At 52.1% G+C, this 18482-nt stretch overlaps 2 long non-coding RNA genes across 2 annotated transcripts; both read right to left on the reverse strand.

The window, feature by feature from the left end:
* Positions 1-1302: 1302 nt before the first annotated feature.
* Positions 1303-2194, reverse strand: LOC309684891. Its single transcript, XR_014270367.1, has 3 exons — positions 2180-2194; positions 1528-1619; positions 1303-1443 (listed from the first exon to the last, which is right to left on the reverse strand). It is a non-coding gene; the product is annotated as an uncharacterized lncRNA (long non-coding RNA).
* A 47-nt stretch (positions 2195-2241) lies between these two features.
* On the reverse strand, positions 2242-2849 carry LOC309684892. The gene is made up of 3 exons (XR_014270368.1): positions 2798-2849; positions 2453-2570; positions 2242-2325 (listed from the first exon to the last, which is right to left on the reverse strand). It is a non-coding gene; the product is annotated as an uncharacterized lncRNA (long non-coding RNA).
* Positions 2850-18482: the final 15633 nt, after the last annotated feature.

Consider the following 18482-nt stretch of genomic DNA (forward strand, 5'->3'; position numbering starts at 1 on the left):
ACCCTCAGGGCACGAGGATGCTCAGGGGCAAGTCGCCAGTGCACACGTGCTCGAGCAGTGGCGGTCGCGCTGCTGTGCTGCACCCTGAGCATCCAGCCTGGCTGACACACAGGTGCAGCCTCCAGGTGTCCAGCTTAGTGCTCCAAGGAGCTTCATGGCCAGAACTGCCCAATTAACACCCCATTAATGATGTGCTCTGGCACTTCTACACCAAACTGAAACCACATAGCTCATGAAGTATCTGAGATGAAAACTAACGTCTCAAATTTCATACTGGAGAGGAAGGACTTCCAAAATTTTCCAAAAGGGGACCAGCGGAAATTCTCCTTCTCGTTGCCACGTGAGGAGAGGCTGCAAGAGCTGGCACTCCTCAGCTGGGAGAAGAGAAGACTGGGGGTGGGGGTGGGTGGGGTGTCTTATCAATGTGTATAAACACCTGCTGAGAAGGAAACAAGAAGAGGGAGCCAGGCTCTGTTTAAGAGTGTGCACTGAGAGGACCAGAGGAAAGGGGCACCAATTAGAAGACAGGATATTCCAGCTGCACATGAGAAACCAGTATTTTAATCTTGGGGTGATATATTTTACTGGATCTAGATGATGCTCCTTGAGCAGAGGGGATGGACCAGTCTCCACAAGTCTCACACAGTCTCCACAACCTCAGCCACTCTGTGTGATTCTCTGCTTTGGTGAGACTCCTAAAGCCTTTGAACTAAGCCCTGATGCCCCCTGGAAAGGATTCTGGGACAAGGGATGATCCCAAACTCCTCCAATACCATTCATCACAAAACATCTGCCTAGTCCAGAACATCGTACGGCAGACACAGTCAGGAGAGAGAAAATATCCTTTTATTGTGGGTATCAAGTGTGGGAGCCCGGGAGTCACAGGGGTTCAGGCAGTAACAGGAAATCTGCACCTACAACGACAAAGTCAGAAGCACCGATAAATCCACGAAAGAAGAAGAGGCATGACGCTGTTCCCCTTTCCTTGGGGAACACAGCTGGCCAGGAATGGTTTATAGCCCAGAAGAGAGAGCGACTGCTGGCAGTGACTGTGGGAGGGCTCTGGCGCCTTATCCCCATGGGTAACACCCTGAGCGCCCCGCGAGTGTACAGAGATGCGCCGTGGCCCTGTGCCACACAGCAGTGCTCCATGGGCAGCCCCTGGGGAGTTACTTCCAAGCCCTGCGCAGCACTATCCCTCACCGTCCCTCGCCCGTGAGTTCGACTGACCAAGAGCAGTGTCCGAGTGGTGAAAGATGGGCAGCAGAGCCTGGTACGCACCTGGGCTTCTTCACCTTCTAGACCTGACTGATTTTTTTCCAGTCCCCATCTTTTCCTATCTTCCTTCTTTTTTTGTCTCGTTGGCATTCCCTCGCCTCTGCCCAGGCCTCCTTTCTCTTTCTTTTTCTTTGGTTTTCAGTTTCCTGGCAGGAGCCTGCAAACCTTTCCATCCCAGTGTGATTAGACAGGTAAAGCCAGGATCAACCGGAACCAGTTCTTGGTTTAACCAAAGCTGACTCGTTTTACCTTTTTTCCTCTGAAAGGCTCTTTAGTTCTTCTGCACGTACCGGGGAGTCTACCGTGGTCTCTGGGGTGATAGGAGGCAAAGCAACGGGTGCCTAAAACAGGAATGTCAGCGTTAGCAGGTGGCTTGGGACGGCCTGGAGTAGCAGGTGACTGTTTGGCAAATGGCTCCCTTGGCCCTGCAGAGAAGATCCCTTCGGCTGGTTTGCATCAGCCCTTTCTTCCAAGGGCCTCACTTTGGAACACAGTGTTCACGCGGGTGTGTGACACTCAGTTCGTTTGTGGGGGCCACTCAGCGGGGAGCCCGCGGTCCCTCTCACGCCAAGAAAAGGCGTGCCCACGTCATTCTGCCGGGGTTTCTTCTGCCCTCCCAAGACAGAGCTCTGCGGATACCCCTTTGGTGCAATCCCACCTCCTGTGGTGGGAGGCCTTGCTTTGGAAATGTGTCTTTCTGTAGGTGTTTCCTTTGATGCCTAACCCTTTTGAGAAACAACCTTTCCTCTTTTAATTACAGTGTATCATTCGGGGGATAAATAAACCCACACAAAGCGACGTGAGATGGAATGCCAGGAAGAGGCACAGCAGCTACTTGGACTCCTCAGGAACTACCTTCCACACGAGACAGGTTGTCTCAGCGGTTGCGGAGCTGCCATACCTCTGCTGTTTCTGATCCCACCGCTGTGTCTGCCCCTGCTGCTTTCTGGAGGACAAGCAGAGAGGGCGGTGTGTCAAGGAAGGCTTTTGCCTGGTGCTCCACATCTGCTTTGCCTCCACGGCCATGTTGCTCTTCCAAAGGCAGCTCTGGAGAGCAAAAGCAGGTGCAGCAAAGTGACTTGTTGGAAGTGAGCAACAGCTAAAGCAAAACCCACCCGAAGCCCTACACCAGCTGCCTGCTCAGGCTGTGACAACCCTCAGGGCCTCCTCATACCTGTGGGTCTGCCCACGGGTGCTGGCACCTCCTCAGCTGAGGGACTGGAAAGGCCAGCCATCTTCGTCCCAAAGATTTCATGGCAGTTTTCAGTCAGAAACTCCACCAGCGTCTTCACCTGCACACATGACAGCCTTGGTTTCAGCGCAGGTGCCTGAAAACGTGTCGAGCAGCCTTTCCTACTCCTGACCCCTGCCTCTGCGCAGAAGGCTGTCGCCGCGGGGCTGCTCTTCCAGGTAGCCACCCCACCAGCGCTTGTTGGAGAAAGGGGGCAGCCAGGGACCTCTGCACAGCCAAGCTCTGATGGGCCAGGAAGGCTGCAGCTGGCTGGTCAATACAGCGTACCTTCTCAGACACCTCCAGCATGGCCTCCAGTGGGAGCAGGTCCTCGTTGGGCGGGCTCAGCAGGTTTGGCCCAACGCAGATGGCCAGATTGCTGCAGCTCATCCTGCTGGTGGATGCGTTGTGGCCAATATGCTGGAGAAGGGACAGCAGCCGCTCGAGAAGGAGGAGATTTGCTGCAGGCAACTTGCCGGCCACCCTGAGGGAACAGGAACACAATGTTTAAAAAGTCAATGTTGCCCACAGCTGTCCCCAAAACTTGCACAAGGCAGGTGGGAGCCAGCGGCTGTGCTCTGCAGCTTTCCAGGTGCTCTCAGCCAGCGGTCAGTGCTCCTGCGCTTCAGGAAGGAAGCACGGCGTTGCTCTCCAGCTCCTGATTTCCCCCAAGCCCACGCAAGGGAAGGCTCCCTGTCCGTGTGCTTTTCCCCAAAACCCAACTCCACCCCCCAGCAACACTGGGCTGCCAGGAAACATGGCTTTTTAAGGAGCCTGTCCCTTTGCAGGCAAGTCCCAGGCCTCTACCAGTTGCTGCTCAAAAGGCAAGCTGCTGGCCACACTTACGCTTTCAGCTCTTCCACCTTCTTGCTTGGCTTCTCCATGGCTTGCATCCAGTCCCCATAGAGGTCAACGACGAGGAGCTTGGCGGGGATGCTTCGGAAGAAGTCCTGCAGTGCCAAGAGCTCCAGGTGAGTCTTTGAACACTCCAGGCCAGCCAGGAGCTCTTCCAGCTGCAGGTCAGAAGCGCTCACCTTCAAGATGACGGCCAGCAAAAGCACAGGCTGGCTGCCCAGGTCGACATCTGCGCCACTGTCAAGGGCCTCCTTCAGCTCCCGAACTGCTGTCCCACTGGCAGCTCTCCGGAATATTCCCTCCGTCGACGGTCCTTGTTGGTGCAGGATATTCAGGAGCTCCTGCAGGAGACGCAGCAGAACAGTTGCTTGGCTGAAAAGCTGCCTTCTGACAGCAGTGTCCGTGGCCAGAGCTCTGCCCCAGACCCGGCTGCCTCCCCTGCAAAGGGGCTGGGGCCAGAAGCATGAGCCAGGGGTGAAGAGCCCAATGCCCCGTCCTCGGTGCTCCTCGGGACACAGGGCTGGGGCCCCCTGTCCAGACTGGCTTACCTGGATGGGCTGGGGCAGCGTGCCATCATCCCCGCAGAGGGCTGCAAGGGGCTGTCCAAAGAGTGCCCTGCGGCAGTCTGCCTGCCCGGGAGCCTGGGCAGCGAGCGGGGTCCGCCGCAAAGCAAAGGGCCAGGGCAGCCCTCTCCTCCTCCTCCTCCCGGTCCCTCCTGCCACAAAGGAAAACACAGCAAGAGCCCCTCAGTGGAGACCACTGGAGCAGCACTCTTGGAGCCTGCCCTGCCCTGCCCTGCCTGCAGTGCAGTGATGAGTGGTGCAGCAGGACGGGCAGGGAGCCATCAGCTGGAACCGCCTCTGCTGCTCAGCGGCTCCAGCTCGGAGGCTCCTGACAGCCAGCGTGCCACCGGGACAGCCTGGCCCAGCCCTCGCCCTGCCCTCCACCCAGCTCTGCGCAGCAGCAGAGGCTCTGTCTCCTTGGAGAACCACATTCAGCAGCCGCTGCCCAGCGAGTGTCCTTCCTCATCCAGGTGACATCCTTCCTTGGGGGGCCAAACCTGCATGGCGACACTCAGGGGACAAGTGAGCAGAGCTCCCGCTGACTCCAGCCGAGGGGCAGAGAGCCATCTGCCTGGCTCTCGGGATGGAGCAGAGGCAGGCATCACCTCGAGCACGCTGCCCTGCACGCAAGGGACAAATGTCAGGTGGGAGCGAAGGGACCTCAAGGGCTCAGCTCTCTCCTGCTCTACAGCGATGGGGACCGACTTGCTCAAGGCGAAGGGCAGCTGCAGCAGCATCCCATCTTCTGCAGAAGTGCTGGTTGCAGGAGCAAAGGTGCCTTTCCCCACCTTTTTTTCAAAAACTCACCTTCCGAGTGGCAACATCCTCCTTCTTTGCCAGAAGGGACTGGCAGAGGCCCTTGCTTGAGATCATCCTGCAAGAACCAGGCTGTGCTTAGAGAGCAGCCCTGCAGCAGAAAGGGCCACCAGCGAGCTGCCACCTGGCACCAGCAGCCTGAGCGTGGCAGAGCTGGGACCGTCAGCCCTGACAGACTCTCTGCCCTGTGCAGCAGGTTTCCTCCCAGCGTCGCCAGCAAGGACATGCCAGCGTTCCTGGTGGCTCGCCAACCCTCTCAGCTCCCCAGGTGGTACCTTGGGACCCTCCCGCAGAAGCTCACCCCACTCGCCAGAGATGCCTGCCACTCCAGCACAGCGAGAGGCGGGTGAAAGGCAGCCACTCTCACCTTTGCCTGGCCCTCGATCAGGGTCTCCAGGCTCCTGGTGCTTAATGTCCTCCACTGGGCAAGAGAGAAGGAGTGGAAGAAGGTGAGAAGCGATGCCTCTGCTGCTCGGCTGGAGGAGCAGCGCTCAGGGGACAGAGCTGAGATGAGAGAGACACTCACAGCATGGCAGTTGCACAGCTGCTTCTCTAGGAGTTTGAGGGAGGGCAGTCGCGTCACCCGGGCTCTCTTCACTCCACCTGGTGGCCTATGCAGCAGAAGAGAGAGAAAGACTGAGCCCCAAGCCACCTCTTCTCTCTCCAGTGAAAGGGATCCTGACCCTCCCTGGGTACCACCCCAGCGCCAAGCAGAGAACAGAGCTTCCTGCAGAGCTCCTGCCTGCCAAGCACTCCACCCTACTTCTCCCTCTTCTCCTCCTTGCTGTAAACAGAGGAAGAAGAGGCTTTCCATTCCCGCTCATCCCTCGTCTGCCCAAGAGCTGCCCATAGCCATGCAGAGCTGTGTTCCCCTGTACGGATGCACCTGGAGCATCCCCTCAGCTTACCCCAGCAGCGTGTCCACCCACAGCTCCTTCACCACGCATGAGCTGCAGAAAGAGAGGAGAAACAGCGTCAGGCCCCACTGCCCCCCAGCCCGTGGGCAGAGCGGGCACCTGCACAGCCCTGCCCTGTGGGGAGGGACACAGTGGCAGGATGAAGCCCCGTGGGGCAGGACAGAGGCGCTGCCAAAGCCCTGGCTCCCTCTGTCATGCCAGAGCAGCTGCTTTTGGCCTTCCCTTCTGGTGACCAAAAGGTGACCAAAAGGTGACCAGGGGATGCAGGACACAGAAACGCCCCCACCCCTCTCCTTCCAGCTGCCTGCAGGCCCACCCCTCAGCCAACCCGGCCTCCCTCCCTCCCTGCCGGTGTACTGCCTGCTCCCCGCCCAGGGTCTGCATGGCAACCAGAGGCCCTTCACAGGATGGCGTGGGCATGGTAGGGATCCTCTCCTGCTTCTTGCCAGCCCTGACTGCAGCTGCCAGACCCCAGAGATGATGGGGGCCAGCACCGCCCTGCACTGCCCAGCCCGTGGGATGTGGCATCATGACTTACTTGAAAGTGGCAAGGCAGTAGCCTGTGGGCCAGACAAGGATGAGGGAGTTGCTGCCCTCGCTGCTGCCATCCTCGTCTTCTTCTTCCTCCCCTCCTGCGTCCATCCTCCTGCTCAGCACCCACAGCTGGTCCAGGGCCAGGCGGAGCTGCGGGCGCACGCTGGTGCCATGTCTGCTGAGAGAAGAGGCAGGCAGTGAGCTGGAGGTGGCCTCCTCAGGCCCTGGCCAAAGCCCTGTCTCCACCTGCCCTTGGGTTGGACACCACAGGGCCTGGGGCTGGTGGCAGGGTGTCCGTGCCCTGGTCCCAGGGCCGGGGATGGGGCAAAGGCAGCCGGGGTCTCAGGGGCTTACTGCCGCTTGGCGATCACCAGTTCCTCCTGCAGGAGGAGCAGGCGCCTCTCATTCCTCTTGCGGCCCCGGGTCAGCTGCACGCCCGTGCTCAGCACCGGCTCAACGTCAGTGAGAGCCTCCCTGCAGAGCAGAGAGTGGGGGGCATGAGCGCTGAGGGGCCCCGCTGTGCCCCCGTGTCCCTCCTCTGTAGGGGAGCCCACCTGGGCCTGCAGCAGCAGTTGGCCTGGCCCATCCCGCCCAGGCCAGGAGGACCGTCACGGTGTGCAGCGCTGGCTGACACCAAGGACGTGGGCCAGTGTGCAGGAGCGTGGCTGGGAAACCGGTGCCAGTGGTGGTGCCTGGGCAGCGCTGCTCGGCCAGACCCTGCCTCCTCCAAACGCCGCTCTGCACCAGCACAGCTCCGTCCTGCCGCACTGGTGGCTGTTGGCTCCAACAGACCAACGTTCCGACCCCAACTGAAACTCGGGGGGGGGAGCTGGGGGCAGAGCTGGGCTGGGGGTTCTCTCCAGTAGGGCCATGTCTGTCTGGCACTGGGGAGCCCAGGGGTGGACGCAGCAGAAGGTAAGCATCACCTCCCTCCACCTGCTGCTACGGCTTTGCCTATTGCAGCCCAGGACACAGTTCACCTTCCTGGCCCTGAGGGCACTTTGCGGGCTCCAAATCGGTCAGCACGGGGTCCGCTGTGAGCCCAGGTGTCCAGCTGGGTTTCCCCAAGCATATACTGGTGCAAGGGCTCGTTCCTCCCCGGGTGCAGGACTTGGCTCTTCCCCTTGTTGAACTGTACCAGGTTCCTGCCAGCCCCTTTCTCCAGCCTGTCAAGCCCCCTCTGCTTGGCAGCACCACCCTCCAGTGCATGAGCCTCTCCTCCCGGTTTTGTGCCACCTGCAAGCTGTCTGAGGGGGCGCTGCCCCGTCCTCCACATCACTGAATGCCAACAGGACCCACATCGTGCAGCGCAGGGGGTTGCAGACATGCACCTTGATGTGGCATGACTTGTCACAGAAGGTTCAGAAATTTAGGGGAAAAATCCATGTGATTTTTTTATTATCTATACAGTGCTTCCCCTTTTTATTCATTCAAGCTATTAAAAGGTGTTCAAACTGTCTCATTTTTCATTTGAACATCACGTCTCTTCATAGTTCTGATGTTACGTGGAATATTGGATCGGGTTGTATTCTTGCATAGATCGTTAGACAGTAGGTAGCCGAGATTATTCAATAGTAGGTAGCAGATTACCTGCATTAGTTGTGCTAACAGCAGTGGCAGGAGGTTGCATTTAGTGCCTGAGCCAAAGGATAAAAATCCAAGGGCTCCACTGAACTCAGTGGGCTTTTGATCAGTAGATTGAATTCGCCACATTCAGAAAAAGAAAAGGTACATGAGAAAGGCGTGTTCTACCTGGACTGTCACAATGCATGTTTTAGGAGGTATGAAGCTAAATTATTCTAGCCCTTCCCCTCACCCCCTTCCAAAAAACACAAAGCACTAGAAAAAAAAAAAAAAAACAACAACAACTTTCAGAGCAATGGGGCTTCTAATAGCCAAGTAATTTTCTCCATATCATTCCCATTCAATGAGCCACTTTGTCTGCTGGGTACCAACGTAAGACTCTTCCAGGAAAAAGTAAACAAAGAAAAAAACTTGTTGCACAGGCAGTTACCCCTGCTATGCTATGGAAGATGCAGAATTCCTCCCTCATCCAGAACCTTCCACCTACACGCAAAACCGTGCTGACGTTTTCCTCCATCTCAACAACTCGCAGGTGCCTCTTCCCTGGGAAAGTCTTTCCTCTGTCACGCTGTGGGGATGGCTGATCATAGGCAATGCAAGCCCCAAGCCTCAGCCGCCATCTGAGGCCACCATCCTCCTTTGGCCATGAGCAACAGCTCAAATTCCTTTTCAGCTTTAGCACAATCTATTCCCGAATAGCCACAGTTACTAAAAGCTTTCTGTGTCCTGGATTGGTGGTTTGCAGGACCACCTCCTGGCTCCACGTGAGCCAAGGCTAGCGACAGCTGGATTTCAGGGAGGTCATTCAGGTTTGATCCTTTGTCCCCCGAACCACCCCCACAGGCCCAGCAGCACTGAAAGTCACAGCGGGCTGCGTGTGAGCAACCTGCTCCACTGGACTTTTGCCTCAGTCTTCACTGGCAAAGACTGCAGCCACACTACCCGTGAGGCAGAAGGCAAAGGCAAGGACTGGGAAAATGAAGAACTACCCACTGTAGGTGAAGATCAAGTCTGAGACCACCTGAAGGTGCACAAGTCCATGGGATCTGATGGGCTCCAGGGAGACCTTAGAGCCCCTTCCAGTCCCTAAAGGGACCCTACAGGAGAGCTGGGAGGGACTTTTTACAAGGGCATGTAGTGATAGGATGAGGGGGAATGGTTTCAAACCGGAAGAGGGTAGATTTAGATTAGATATTAGGAAGAAGTTTTTCACTCTGAGGGTGATGAGGCTGCCCAGGGAAGTTGTGGAGGCCCCATCCCCGGAGGTGTTCAAGGCCAGGTTGGACAGGTGGAGCAACCTGGTCTGGTGGGAGGTGTCCCTGCCCAGGGCGGAGGGGGTGGAACTGGATGATCTTCAAGGTCCCTTCTGACCTAAACCGGTCTGTGATTCTATGATGATAAGGAAGGAGCAAGACAAAAAGGAGGATGGGTACAGGGAGACATACAGGATGAGAGAGAAAAAGCAGGACAGGGAAGAGGCCAGAGAGACTGTGAAAAACAGAGGGATGCAGAGCAGGACAAAGAGGCAGAGAATGAAAAAAACATCAATGTGCTTCAGGACAGAGACAAAAAAAGAGAAAAAGAGGAGCAGGGAGCAGGACAGAGAAGGAACAAGAAAAAAAAAGTGACAGGTAGCATGCCAAAGAAAGAGAGGGGCCGGAGACTAGAGCAGGGGCAGGCAGCAGGATACAAGAATCGCCAGATGAAGAGAGGTACAGGGAAGCAAAAATGTGACACCAGCGAGGGAAAGGCCGGGGGGCACAGCCACAGGGAGGGACCCGGACGCGGCAGAGGGGCGACACAGCCCCAGGGGCACAGGACTCAACGCAGTTCCTGCTCTTGGTGCTACCAGCAGAATTTGACAGTTCAGGCGCTTCTCTCTGCCTCTCTCAGCTCTTACAACACGAAGCTTTCCAGAGACACAGCCTCGCACATGCACACTCACACTATGTGGCCGTACCATACTTTTGGTTACGGATATGGACCCCACGGTGCATGTTGCGATCAGGTCTGCTGAGGACCACTCACAGGGACCCTTCCTCACCTGGAGAGGGCGGCTGTCTCTTGTCTGCAGCTGGGGGCAGCTTCCAGCTCCATCCCCTTTGTGTCCTTCTCCAGCAGCTTCACCTTTTCTGATCAACTTCAGCTGGAGCCAGAGGCAGCCACCAACATCCCAGGGGGAGGGACGGACAACCGAGCCCTCAGCGCGGCCTCTGGGAGAGGGAGAGAACGGCGATCCCCTCAGCCGGCCCCGGGCTGGAGCCCCTCCTGCTGCAGGAGCTGCTGCAGACACCGCTCCTTCCCCGCGCGGGCGCTGACAGCACTGCGTTACCGGGGATGGAGCGCGCCCGAGGCCCAGCTGGCTGCTGCCAGGACAGGCCGTGGGGCGGCCTGGGGCTGCGGGACAGCCCTCGGGGGAGGCGCTGGGGCCGGGACGGCTGCAGGGGGCGAGCGGGGCCGGGGCGGCTGAGGGGGGCTCAGGGGGTCGGGGGGCCCGCTGCCTCTGCCCGGCTCTGGCTGAGCGGGACCCCATCGCTGCGGGCGGTTCGGGGCGGCCCCAGCCCTCCCCTCAGCCTGCGGGGCCACGGCAGCTGCCGGCGTGCCCCGGGAAGGAACATGGCCGCCGGGCAGCCCCGTGCCCCGGGACTACAGCTCCCGGCATGCCCCGGGGCGCGCCTGCTCCCAGCATGCCCCGCGCGCACCTTCCCGCCCTCGGGCCCTGCGGGACACCGCACCCGCCCCCCGCAGCAGCCATGGCCGCCTCCCCGGGGCTGCCCCGGCCCAGGGCCAGGCCCCGGAGCCCCGGTGGGGCCGGGAGGAGGGGCGGGAGGGAGGGGGAGAGCGGGGAGAGGGGTGGGATGGGGCGGTGGGGTGGGGTGGGGTGGGTGGAGAGGGGCGAGAGATTGGGGGGGGGGGAGAATACATAGGGGAGAGGGACAGAGAGCAGAGAGAGAGGAGGGGGACAGGGAGCGGAGAGGGATGGAGGGAGGTGTGAGAAACGCGCTCACTGTATTGAATTTTAGTCCGGGGCAAATTCGGTGGAGCAAAGAATATTTACTACAGCGCTGGGAGTTACACGGGGGATTTCTCCTCCTGTGGCTCATTTTTCCCTTTACAACCGCTTGTCTTTATTTCGTATTCCTTATAATTATTCATGTTTCTTCTTGGAACATAGTTTGCATAATCAGTGAGTTTTGGGAACACGACCCACCCCCAAATACATAATCAATGGCTTCTTGCAATGCAGCCCACCCCCGAGCACGCCCCTCCCTTCCAGCGGCGCAGGCGCTGCGCTGCCTCAGAGGTCTCCCGGTGGTCGTCGGAGGGAGGCTCGAAGTCTTTATCACCATGTCCTTCTTGTGGCTTCTTCATTCCTTACACTCCTGTGGTTGCCCTACCCAACCACACTGCCCGTTGTTCTGCAACGGTTCCGTACTTCCAACTGTTGCTCTCGTCTGACATCCTGTGTAACACTATCCCTTTCCCAAACGCACAGCGAGCACAGACCCATCTTAGCTGAAGCCATAGCGAGCACACATTCATTTGAGCTGAAGCAAAATTTTTGCCAAATTACTTATTACAATTCCACCCTTTTTATCATCTAATTTTGCTGAAGTGTTTTACATCTATCTCGCAGGATTCTTCCATTTTAGCAAGAATTTGAGTGGCTTCTTCGAGGTTTTCTTCTTTCTTGGTTTTTCTCAAGCTCGTGATTTTCTGAGGAGTGGCTGCCACTTGCAGTCTTTGGACTACACTGTGAATTAATCTTATGAAACGGGGTATTTAAACAAGGCAGAAATAATAAACTTTCAAAAGGCACACAGCAGAATCAGTCTTAATTTCTTCCACCAAGCGATTTTCAGTAATTCATTTCACCAACTGGCGTTTACCATTGAATTTCTTTTTTGCACCAGCATGTGTTATTTTTTGGATATCAGCAGCGATTTCTCATACTGCCTTTTCATTATCATCAATTTTTAAACAACAATCAGGTATGTTAAATTTTCTACACACCTCTCCTTTTACTGCTCGCAGATAGTCTAGTGCGAGCCGATTCTGGTTGACTGCCGCCCTTGTCCGAGTTTGTTGGTGGGTTAACAGTTTTAGTCCTGAAGCCGTTTTGTTAGTGATCAGCTCAACTACTGCTTGTAGTCTTATAATTTGATTCAGCATATAGGTGGGGGTTTATATCCCCAGCTACCGTCTTGGGCCCACGTGGCTGGTTTGTGTGTCCTGGTTGAATTATTCTCAAGGTGCAGGTCTTTCTTCAGTGAGGTGGTAATTCTGGGAATGCCCAGTTTTTACATATCCAGAAAAACACATCCAGTGCCTGCCAAAACTCTTTCATTGTATCTTCTACATTTTCTTAATATTGTGAGCTGTTTTTCATTCCTGAGAATGGATTCATACCCTCCTTCTTACGTTTAAAGAGACTATTTTTTGGTACCCGGGTGTCATGGTTTAGGCCAAAATCCGCTACTGGGGACCTGGGGGACCCCAGATGGGACCGACAGAATGTTTTCATTAATTAAGAAACGAAGTTACTGAACAAAATTGGTTCTGTTTTACCTCAAACCAGGACACCGGGTACAATTTTTGGTTTCGTTTTGAAACGTTAGGTATGACTTTGATTTTCTAGGAAACCAAGTTTGGGTGAAACTTGAATCTATTTTTAAGACTTTATTTTTTACATGGGGTCTCCCCCATTCGATCTGAAAAGTTCCCCCCCTCCCAAGTCAAACAGACTTTTTCAATTACTGTGGAACTTATCACCCACTCGTTAGGCCTCCTTTTTTTTTTTTTTTTTTTTTTTTTTCTCATGGTGAGGGTATAATTCCATTCCAGGATTTCAATCGGACTCAAACTTGCACTTCTCCACAGCCACTCTCCAGTCATTAAAGGTCCCCCCACAGACTCAGCAGTCAGTCACATTTAATTCCTTAGCTATGTCTGTTGCTAGATTTAAAAACAAGTTTTGCCCAAGAGTGGGGAATCCTAACTCTTTTGGTAACTGTTTTTGCAGCTTCTGGTATATGCTCTCGTTTTGTACTTTTAATTTTTTTCTTCTCTGTTTTGTGACCTTTGTCACGCTCTTCACTAGTTCTTCCTTCACCATATCTTGTACTCCCTCTTTGTCTTTGTACTCCCTTTTTGTCCCTCAGTGAAGCAGAACCTTTTTTTTCCTTTTAGGACACCTTACTCCTAATCTTGTTCCACCTATTCCTAAATTCTGTCCAACCCAATATTCTTGTCTGCCATATTTGCACACTTTTAAACTCTCACGGGTATAACACTGGTGATTGATATGTGTGTGCACAGTTATAGTATAAAAGGATCGTCTACCCCAGGAGACCGTCTGAGAGCACTTCCGGCATTCGTCACCAGGTACTAGAGATACCACTAGTGATAATACCACTGGCAGTGGAGGTCCAGCATGGCTTATACTCCTACCTCTCGTGCCTATAAGGGTGCCTCCAACAGCCGAGAAATAGTTCTTCTTGGCAGCGAGTCCAGAGGCCAACCTGGTCTTGCCCTCCATCCTCTTTAGTTCGGTATCTCTGATTCTTGTGGCACAGTAGGGTTTTTTTTTTTTCGGTCCTGGAACTCGTATTGGAGTTGATATTTTAAGGATCTATAAACATTCTGGTTGGGTCGGTCCACATTACGTAATTTTCTGTGGATTCTGCAACAATAATATCTAATCTACTTACACTTATCTATTGGGGTATACTCACATCAGATACACTAAAGATCGAAGACTTGGGAGAGGTACTGCTCCTGTCTGCCACGGGGACCTAAAATGACCTTATAACAATTATTATACTTAAACCGTATATACACGCAACAATTACAATCGCAGCAAAGTAGGGTCGAAGGGGTTGGATGCCACTCTAGTCCGAAGGCACTTTCAAGGCTTTTGCTGTCTGTTGCTCTCATGCAGCAGCACTGACTCTTATGCATCTTCTGAAAGCTCTCCAGGGCTTTTTCCTGTCAAAGCAAAAACACCAGACTTCCTTCTCATGGTTAATTTCCATATGCATACTTCGAATCTGTATAGATAATGCCTTCTTTTCTCTGGAGATAATCTAAAGCTCTCTTCAGAGTGTATAGTTCACAACTCTGGGTTGACTAATTCGCTGTTAATCCTCCTTCTTCAATTACTGCTTTTTTTTTTTTTTTCCCCCTATTGATGATGACATAACTACTTGCTCTCTTTCCATCTATACATCAGGAGGAATCGTCTATAAAAAAATTTTTGGATATTTTTGTTGTTGTTGTTGTTTTTGTTTTTGTTTTTATAAATATATATAGGGCATCAGTGTGTTTATTAGGTCTCCTCTTATCCTGGTTTGGTAATCTATAAAGTCTAAACAATCATGTTCCATCTCCCCACTTGTCTGTCTATACAAGAATTGTGAAGGATTCGTGTTTCCGTCTACTATGAGGGTCAAATCATTCTTTTCTATTAAAATGGTTTCGTACTTCACAATTCTGGAATCTGTTAACCACCGGCCAGTCTTCTGAGATAAGATAGTTCTCACAGTGTGTGTGGGGGTATGTACAATTAGGGTTCTTCTGGAAGTTAATTTTTGGCTTTTTTCTACTGCTGTGGCCACTACTGCCTGTATGCATGTGGGCCACCCCCAACATACTGGGTCTATTAATTTTGAATAGATATGTCACCGATTTTCTTTCTCCGATGCATTCCTGCATTATGACTCCATGCACTATCCATTCTTCCGTGTTTACAAAAAGCTGAAACTTTTTTTTTTTTTTTTCTTAGGGAGGGGAGGGCTAAAACCAGGGCTTCTATTAACTTTTGCTTTAATTCTTTAAATTGCTCTTGTTTGTCTTCTGTCCACTGTATTGGACTGTCTTTTACAAGTTTGTCATACAGAAATTTTATTGATTGAGTGTACCCTTTAACCCATAATTTACAGTACTCTAGTAACCTTAAAATCTTCTTTATTTCTCATTTCATTCTTGGGACACTTAATGCTGTAATTCGTTCTGGATTGATCTTTCTTTTTCTTTCACTAATTAGATACTCTTTCTTTTGTACAAACTGCAGTTTTGTTGTTGAGACTCTTAATTCTTGTTCTTCAAAAAAAAATTCAGCAAACGTATCGATGTCTCCTTCTGACTTTTTGCTCTCTCTCTTGATACTAACAGGTCATTTACATATTGCAAGATTCTTACTGCGGGTTCTGCCTGGAACTGCTCTAAAATTTTCTCTAGTGTCTGTTCAAATAGATTTGGGGATTTTGTGAATCCTTGAGGCAGGGTGGTCCAGCGGAGTTGCTGCTTCTTCCCGGTGTCTGGATCTTCCCATTCAGAGGCAATTTCATAATACAAGATTTCTCAGCTCCTGAGTCTACTAAAAAGGTGTAAATTTCCTCCTTGGGGCCTAATTTTAAATTTATCAAGGGCTCACTAATTCTTTCTTCCCCCAGGAGGTAGAGCCTTTGACACCCTTAATTGGTAGTGTATTCTTCCTGTTGACGTAACACTCATGGATCTCTCTCTCGCCTGGGACACTCTTTCTTAAAATGTTCTTCCTGCCCACAATAGTAACACTTTCTGCCCTCTGGGGCTCCTGATTTCATTCATATGGGCTTTTCTGAGTGGTGGCAGATGGGCTCCTTGTATCTTGTATGGTCTCATCCCTGGCCCCGGATTCTGGAGCGCTTTAGTTTTTGTTATTTCTTTTACAGTCGCTACCATTAGTTTTGCTTTTGCCCTCTGCTTCTCTTCATCACGCCTCACATATGTACTTTTTGTGCTTCTCGTAACAACTCATTGATTCTTCTCTTATGCCAGTTTTCCATCTTTTTCATTTTTTTTTCTTAATATCTGGCCAGGCATGGGTGACAAAATTTACTTTTTAATAATTCCTGGCCAGCCACAGTCTCTGGGTCAATCTTAGAAAACTGCTGAATATTCCTTCGGAGCCTCTCCAAACACTCCGTCGGAGATTCCTCTTTCCCTTATTTACTTATTAAAAGTTTTGCTCACATTTGATCCCCTCAGGGCTGCTTCTTTAATTCCCCTTATAATTAACGTCTGATAATTAGACACGTTTCTTCTTCCTGCAGGGTCATTTTGATTCCAATCAGGTCTTCGTAGGGGTAACTTTTGGTCCCCCACCACTCTATGAACATTTTTCCTTTCTCATATTCTCATCCCTGATAAACAAATCATTTGTCTGCCTTCCGGGGAGAACAAAGTTCCCATGATGGATTGCATTTCTTCCCAAGTGTATACATTTGGACTTAAAAATTGGTCTAATTGTTCTGACAAACTTAGGAGATCTTCCAACAATTTCTTCATTTCTTTTTTAAAGTTCCTGACTTCCGTACTGGTTAGGGGCACATTCACAAATCCTGCCCCATTTTGAACTCCTGGCATCGGGACCTCCCGTAAAGGATGCAGCCCGATTGGTTCCGTCATCTTCTCATTTTCTTCCACTATGGACCTCCCCACTTCCCGCCTCCATTTCCTCTGGCTTTCCCTTCTAATGGGGACCTGAGGCTCTCTCGTGCCTTCCGGAGGGTCCGGGTTATATGGGGAGGTAAGTATTCGAGAGGATCCCAGACTGGTCTCTGGTCTTCCTCCTTCTCCTTTTGTATCTCCCATTTTAAAACCCCTGCAGCTCCTTTCCAACACGCTGCATATTCACGTTCTTCTGGATCAAATGATTCTTTGGAGTTAATGTATACATTTAGTGCTTGACACAGCTGTCCCTCTATAGAATCATACTTTGGCCAATACAGCTTCTCTGGCCTTATGGGCTCTTTTGTCCATTTAAACATACAATATATAATCTTCTTTCCTTTATCCTTACCCCGGGTGCAGGACTCTCCTTCCTGCCCTCATTGTAACAACATCCTCCCAAATGGACTGTCCAGAGGTATTCCTGGAATTTCCCTTAAATTCCTTTTTACTTTTCCCTTGTCCCATTTTTTCCCCCGGGGGATCTCTCAACTCCAGCCTTTCGCTTCGTCTCTTCACCGGCCGGTCTCCTCGCGGAGATACGGAACCGCGGTTAGAAAGACTCCGCACTCGCTTCTCAGATCTAGTCCGTGTCTCACTCACACCACTCTCAATCCCCCGTCACCCAGCCGCCCGAGCAATACTTAACAGTCAATTTTCTTACCCGGGTCTCGTGCACAAGTATTATCGGCTGCCGCGGTTATCCCTGGGACCCCTCTTGTGTCCACGAGCCCCTTCACCGGGCTGTTGCCGCTGGTCTGTCACCATGGGCAGGGAGAACACAAGGATTGCTGAAATCAGCAGTGGCGCGCTGTCCCGGTCTACTCACCCATCCAAGGCTCCGAACGTGGGCTTCAGTTATCCCGGATGAGCCCCCAGATTGTGAGAAATGCGCTCACTGTATTGAATTTTAGTCCGGGGCAAATTCGGTGGAGCAAAGAATATTTATCACAGCGCTGGGAGTTACACGGGGGATTTCTCCTCCTGTGGCTCATTTTTCCTTTACAACCGCTTGTTTTTATTTCATATTCCTTATAATTATTTATGTTTCTTCTTGGAACATAGTTTGCATAATCAATGAGTTTTTGGAACACGACCCACCCCCAAATACATAATCAATGAGTTCTGGGAATGCAACCCACCCCGCAATTTACATAATCAATAAGTTCTTGGAATGCAGCCCACCCCTGAGCACGCCCCCTCCCTTCCAGCGGTGCAGGCGTTATGCTTCTTCAGGGGTCTTCGTGGTGGTCGTTGGAGGGAGGCTTGAAGCCTTTATCGCCATGTCCTTCTTGTGGCTTCTTCATTCCTTACACTCCTGTGGTTATCTTAGCTAACGACACCACCCTTTGTTCTGCAAATTTTCGGTAGTTCTAACTGTTGCTTTCGTCTGATATCCTATTTAACACTATCCCTTTTCCAAACGCACAGCGAGCGCACACCCATCTTAGCTGAAGCCATAGCGAGCACACATTCATTTGAGCTGAAGCAAAATTTTTGCCAAATTACTTATTACAGAGGGGAGAGTGATAGAGGGAGGGTGAGAGAGAGAGGGACAGGACAGGACAGGACAGGGATAGAGGGAGGGAAGAGGCATGGAGGGGAGAGGGAGAGAGGGAGGGGAGAAGACAGAGAGGCATTGGCTTTTAATTTTAATTTTCACTGGAGACATTCTGTAAGAATAACTTCACAAGTTTTCTGTTTAGCCCCAACCCGTGCTCTGTGCGGCAAAGCAACGCGCTTCTTTACCTGAGTTACCTAATTTTTGATGTATCCATTCCCCAACCAATACGACTCAGGATTTAAGGTGATCCCTACTTTTATTTTCCTTATTCTGGTCAAGTCATGCACCTTGAGGTTCCACTTTGTGTCTGGTTTACTGTTCTTGGTGTGAGCTTTCACCCATCCCATACTGAATGGTGTTTTTCTGGCTACATCGAGTGAGAATTGCCAATCCTGAGTTCTCCAAACTGGAGATCTGTTTCCGGCCCAGTTCAGGGTTACCCATTGACGGAGGTGTTGGGTGACACTGGCCCACACAGTGTAGAAGCCTACATAGATGATTTTTGCTCCATTCTGTGCTGCTCAAACAACTGCTCCTAATTCTCCCACTTGTGCACTGCCCTCACCTCCTTTTATTATTTGTCTGCCAGTGCTGATGTTTAATGCAGTGGTCTTATAGTGCCATTTACCGTTTATCCTTTTTGCTGA

Source organism: Vanellus vanellus (genome assembly GCF_965231255.1).
Source record: "Vanellus vanellus genome assembly, contig: HAP1_SCAFFOLD_38, whole genome shotgun sequence".
Classification (NCBI taxonomy): domain Eukaryota; kingdom Metazoa; phylum Chordata; class Aves; order Charadriiformes; family Charadriidae; genus Vanellus; species Vanellus vanellus.